The 6,469-nt window shown below is 42.6% G+C and overlaps 1 pseudogene; it reads right to left on the reverse strand.

Annotated features, from left to right (window-relative positions):
* Positions 1–4,963: 4,963 nt before the first annotated feature.
* On the reverse strand, positions 4,964–6,039 carry LOC112412349 (protein SEC13 homolog pseudogene; annotated as a pseudogene).
* Positions 6,040–6,469: the final 430 nt, after the last annotated feature.

Raw genomic sequence — 6,469 nt, forward strand, 5'->3', positions numbered from 1 at the left:
TGTCCCCTGCATTGGCAGGTGGACTCTCATCCACTGCACCACCAGGGAATCCCATATCTTCTTCTTGAATTGATCCCTTGATCATTATGTAGTATCCTTCCTTGTCACTTGTAACAGTATTTATTTTAACATCTATTTTGTCTGATATGAGTATTGTTACTCCAGTTTTCTTTTGATTTCCATTTGCATGGAATATCTTTTTCTATTCCCTCACTTTCAGTCTGTATGTGTCCCTACGTCTAAAGTGGGTCTCTTGTAGACAGCATGTATATGCGTCTTGTTTTTGTATCCATTCTGCCCATCTGTGTGTTTTGGTTGGAGCATTTAATCCAACCATATTGAAGGTAATTATCGTTATGTATGTTCCTATTACCATTTTCTTAATTTCTTTGGGTTTGTTTTTGTAGGTCTTTCTTCTTCTCTTCCTCTTTTGTTCTCTTCTCTTGTGGTTTGATGAACATCTTTTTTTTTTCGATGAACAACTTTAGTTCTGCTTCTGGTTTGCTTTTTCTTTTGTATGTGTATATCTATTTTAGGTTTTTGGTTTGCTGTTCCCATGAGGTTTTGATATAGCAGTCTATATATGTACAAGGTTGTTTTAAGTTGCTGGTCTCTTTCCCACGTAGTGAAGTTCCTTTAGCGTTTGTTGTAAAGCTGATTTGGTGTTGCTGGATTCTTTTAGCTTTTGCTTGTCTAAAACGTTTGATTTCTCTGTCAAATCTGTACAAGAGCCTTACTGGGTAGAGTATTCTTGGTTGTAGATTTTTCCCTTTCATCACTGGAAATATATCAATCACTCCCTTTTGGCATGCAGACTTTCTGCTGAAAAATCATCTGATAACCTTATGGGGATTCTGTTGTATGTTATTTGTTGCTTTTCCCTTGTGGTTTTTAATATTTTTTCTTTGTCTTTAATTTTTGTCTGTTTGATTAATATGTGTTTTCGTGTGTTTCTCCTTGGATTCAGCCTGTATGGGACTCTACATTTCCTGGACTTGAGTGAGTGTTTCCTTTCTCATGTTAGAGAAGTTTTTGGCTATAATATCTTCAAATATTTTCTCAGGCCTTTTCTTTATCTCTTCTCCTTCTGGGACCCCTATAGTACAAATATTGGTGTGTTTAATGTTGTCCCAGAGTTCTCTGAGGCTGTCTTCATTTCTTTTCATTCTTTTTTGTTTATTCTGTTCTGAGGCAGTGATTTCCACTATTCTGTCTTCCAGGTCACGAATCCATTCTTCTGCCTCAGATATTCTGCTATTGATTCCTTCTAGTGTATTTTTCATTTCAGCTATTGTATTCTTCATCTCTGTTTGTTTTTCCTTAAATCTTCTAGCTCCTTGTTAAACATTTCTTGTATGTTCTCAATCTGTGCTCCTATCTTTCTCTGAGATTTTGGATTTTTTTTTTTTTTTTTTTTTTGGTACGCGAGCCTCTCACTGTTGTGGCCTCTCCCGTTGCAGAGCACAGGCTCCAGACACGCAGGCTCAGCAGCCATGGCTCACGGGCACAGCTGCTCTGCAGCACGTGGGATCTTCCCAGACCAGGGCACAAACCCGTGTCCCCTGCATCAGCAGGTGGACTCTCAACCACTGCACCATGAGGGAAGCCCTTTGTATCATTTTTACTATCATTACTCTGAATTGTTTTTCAGGTACATTGCCTGTCTCCTCTTCATTTAGTGTTCTTATGGGTTTTTATCTTATTCTTCTGGGGTTTTATCTTGTTCCTTCATATTTCTCTGTTATCTCATGTGTCTAACTTTCTGTGTTTCTGATATTCTTTCCACAGGCTGCAGGATCATAGTTCCTCTTGCTTTGGATGTCTGCTCCTGGTAGTTGAGGTTGGTCCAGAAATTTATGCAGGCTTCCTGGTGGGAGGGACTTGTGCCTGCCCTCTGGTGTGTGGACCTGGGCCTTGTCCCTCTGATGGGCAGGGCCCTGTCAAACAGTGTGTTTTGAGGTGGCTGTGAGCTCAGTATGACTTTAGGCAGCCTGTCTCCTGATTGGTGTGGCTGTGTTCCTGTCTTGTTGTTTGGCCTGAGGCTTTCCACCACTGAGGCCTACAGGTTGTTGGGTGGAGTCAGGTTTTGGTGTTGAAATGGGGACCTCTGGAAGAGCTCATGCTAATCAATATTCCCTGGGGCTTCTGCTACCAGTGTCCTTGAGCCCACAGTGAACTATAGTCCACCTTCGCCTCCCCAGGAGATCCACCAAGACTCCTATGTAGGTGTCACCCAGGGTCCTATGGAGGTACATCTTTGTGCTGGGTTCCAGTTCATGTGAGGCCTTGTGTGCACCCTCGCAGAGTTGAGTCTCTGTTTCCCCTAGCCCTGTGGAGCTCCTGCACTCAAGCCCTGCTGGGTTTCAAGGCTTAATGCTCTGGGGGTTCTTCTTCTCAATGCCAGACACTTAGACTGTCTTGGCAGGCTATTTTTATGTGGGAACATCCCTGTATAGCCTGAGTAGGTTTAATATTTTTTGGTGCAAGGGCTATTTTTAGTACAGATGTCTGCCACCTCTTTCCTCAGTGTATGCTGGTCATTATCCCCTTGTTAGGAGGTGTAACTGATGTTATGGTGACCAGAGCCTGCACTGGATATTGAACAGGGCATCCCCTTTGCTCTGTGGTTGTCACTGCCCTGACAGAGGTGGGGTCTGTTCCTTAGTTGTCATAGTATAGGCCCCAACATCTGTTCCTTAGCTGTGTTTCTGATCTGTGGTGCAAGGTAGGCAGGATTGGAGCACCCCCACTGGGAGGGAAGCCACTCAGTATTCCTCCTCTGGAGCTGTTCACCTGTAGGTGTGCTCTGTCATGTCACCTTTCACCCATTGTGTGAGCTCTCAGATTACACTACTGTTGGCCCCACTCTTGGCCTCACCTTAACCATAGGTATGCTGGCAATTGGCCCTGGTGTCTCTCAGACATCGTTTTCACCATGCCACCAGCATAGTTCCACTAAAGTCAGGTCCCAGGATTGCAGTAATCATGGATTTGGACCTGCTGTGGGCGCTATGTGAGCAGCTCAGACTGTGGCCTGACCTAACACCCATGTGTATGTGCCCACGAAGTCTACAGCTGCTAAAGCTAGACCTGCCTTGGCTGGGAGCATTCGTTGTCCATTCAGATGTTCTGTAGGTGCTGAGTTTACAAAGCCAGTCATGGGAGTGTCAATTTGCTGTTTGTGCAGCTGTGAGGAGAGATATCAGCTTTTCTTCCTTAGCTACGTGGCCCCTGGGGCTCAGCTGTGGTTTCAGCCCCACCTCTGCATATGGGTCACCAACAGGGGTCTGCTCCAGAGGCTTCCCTGTAGCACATGAATCCACCCCAGTGCGGAGGGGGCATGGAGGTCGTGGCAGCCAGGGTTGCGAGAGTGCTCCCCATGGGGGGGACTGGGTACAGAGGAGGAGGTGGTGACCACTGGGGTCATGGGAGCCCTGGTGGAGATGGGTCCCATGGGAGAGCTTGTGACTTCAGGAGGGAGAAACTAGCCATTTTCTTAACCATATCTCTTATTCACTGAAACCAACTTTACCATAAATTAATTTTCTATATGCATGTGTGCATGTTTCTGGAATTTATATTCTTTCCCCTCATTGATCTCTCTATTCATGAACTATACAAAACTGATTTAATTCCTGAAGAGCTATAAAAATCACCAAGTTAATATATATACCTATTTTTGTGCCTTTAGTAGATATATTATTATTTTTAGAAATAATATAGAAAAATCTTTTATTTTCTTAGTCATTCACAAAATAACTTTTGCATCTCTTTGACTTTCCATGAAGTAAGAAGCAATATATGATAGAAATTTAGATACTTCTCTGTGCCTTGCTTTCCTTATACTGGGAAATTAGATGAATTAATTCATGTTTATCTCTTAGAGTGGGCATATAGTAAGTACCCAGTGTTAGCTATTATTTTTAAAAATGAGTAAATTAGGACTCCTATACTTCTCTCTACCTCTTTTACCACTCTTCTATCTTCATGCCCTTCTGCCAACTTTTGTGAGGTTTTATCATCTCTTCTGTAACCATAATTAATCCTTTCATGGTGTGTCCATTGGTTGAGTCTAAAATTGAAAATATCAATACACATTGTTTCCATTATTGTGATTGTATTAATATTGATTTCAAAGTGTCTTTAATTTAATTTTTAATCATGTGTCTTCAAGTCACTAATATTATCTATCTTCCTAAACATATTCTATTCATGGTAAGGGATGCAATGTAATTATTGTAGATACATTTCCCAGAACCCTCTGAATTTTTATTTCAATCTGGACCAGGTGCTCTCTGGGACGGATGCCAACCTGTCATCCTGACTTCTTGTCCTGGATTGGAGTCAGTTATCTTGGATCTCCAGTCTTTACCTTTCTTGAATTTTATTCTTGTTTTGGCTAAAGAATATCTTCAAAAGTAATTTTCTTAAAAGGATGCATGAGGAATAAGCTGCTGAATTTTTAAAAGTCTGAAAGTGACTTAATTTTCCCTCTCATTTGATTGACATGTTTACTGGATATATAATATTAAGTTCATAATTTTTTTTCTCAGAATTGAAGCTATAGCATCCAGGCATTTTTGTTTTTGTTGTTTATAAGTAATATGAATTTATTTAAATACTTTGGAAACACCCCCCTGCCCCCACAAATGATGCCTGCACCTAAAAGTTACATAAAAATGACCCAGAGTATTTTAAAATAATAGATTTGAAGGTCATTTGTAGTTTTTCCCTCTTAACAAGAGTGCATTCAGCTGAACAGTATATTACAAACCTTATCAAATCATGTTAAGGCAGATGATGAATCTGGTTGCATTTGTTATGACTCCCAGGAGCAAGTGATATTGTGGGAGTTGAGCATTTTTCCTCCCAGCTGTGTGGTCAGTTGGCCCAGGAAAGGGCAGTCCTGGAGGCAGCAGGTAGAGAGCCAGGCCCTGCCTGTCTTGTCACTCCTCATTCTCAGTCACTTCTCTGTGACTGAAGTGGACATGGAACCCTGGCCCTTGTTGGCATCACTGATGCACACCCACTGCCAGTTGACTGACTCCTTCCACAGGGTCATATTATTGTCTCTGCCTGAGATAGCCAGGACGTTGGCTGTGATGGACAAGCTCACATGCCATACAACATCATTGAACTTGTGCAACAGTTTGGGAGACCATGTATTGCCCGTGACATCATCACAGGTACAACTGAACACTCGACCATCCTGGGAGCAGCTGGCAATGGTGCTGGTAGGCAGGCCAATGGAGCTGGCCCAGGCAATGTCTCAAACCCAGTCACTGTGTGCTTTCAACTTCTGCTCTTCCTTCCACTGGCCGTCCTCCTCCTCCTTCCACAGTTTGATGAGGTTGTCACAGCCGCCTGATGCATATTTCTTGACGTAGTTGGACTTCTGCCCAGATGGCTGGTCTATGGAGCTTCCAGGCATGACAGCAGGGGCTCAGCTCACTGCTTTGAAGCCAGTAGTGTGAGCGTTATTGATCTTCTTCACTTCCCATTGGCCCAACATAGAATAGGTCAGTAGGGATATAGCCCCATCGAAGCTCCCATAGGCCAGGATCAGGCCCCTGATACCCAACTGAATGTGCTGTAAAAATATCTGTGATTTTTATTGGTAACAAAATCACAGGTATTGCTATAACTCCTGTAGTTTGTGTCTACATTCAGAATGGATAGAAATGCTAAAGTTTAGAGATTAGAGAAAATAAAAATATGATTTATTTCCTTCCAAGTTCACAGACCTCCTAAATTTTATCCATGGACTTTTATTGATGAACCCGTGAGTTAGAGTAAAAGCTTTTTGAGGTGTGGAAGACTGTATGTTCCAAAGATGACAGCAATAATATTTCCCACCCCCTCATGCTCTTTCACTATATGACCTTGATACTCTCCCATCAGCAGGTAGAATATTTTTCCACCCCCTTGAATCTGGGTGAGCCCATGACACTTTTGAACAACAGCATATGTTAGAAGTGATGCTATACCAGTCTGAGCATAACTCTTAATTGAGCTGTCAACTTCTGCTTCCTTCCTCATAGAAGCAAGACACCATGTAAGATGTGCAGTTATCCTAGATCACCATGCTGCAAAAAGCCCAAGCTATATGAAGAGGCCCTGGAGGATAAAATACCATATGGAGGAAAAAGGTGACCAAGAAACACAAGTATCAGACCCCCAAGTGAAGAAGCCATCTTGGAAGTGGGTCCTTTAGTTCTTGCCACCCTACTTGCTGCCACATGGATCAGAGGTGAACTGTCCCTCTAGGCTCTTCCAGGATTCCTGACCCATAAAATTGTGGGCAAAATAAATTGCCTGTTTTAAGCCACTGAATTTTGGGGTAGTTAGTTTGGCAGTGATAGGTAATGGGCAATCATGTATCCTTCACATTGATTAGCAAACTGACAGGCATAAATGAGGGGCTCAGGAATGGTTGACAAATTGAGACTTGCGTGGCATTTTGGTGTCA

This window comes from Neophocaena asiaeorientalis, unplaced genomic scaffold (assembly GCF_003031525.2).
Source record: "Neophocaena asiaeorientalis asiaeorientalis breed wild unplaced genomic scaffold, Neophocaena_asiaeorientalis_V1.1 scaffold963, whole genome shotgun sequence".
NCBI classification, from domain to species: domain Eukaryota; kingdom Metazoa; phylum Chordata; class Mammalia; order Artiodactyla; family Phocoenidae; genus Neophocaena; species Neophocaena asiaeorientalis.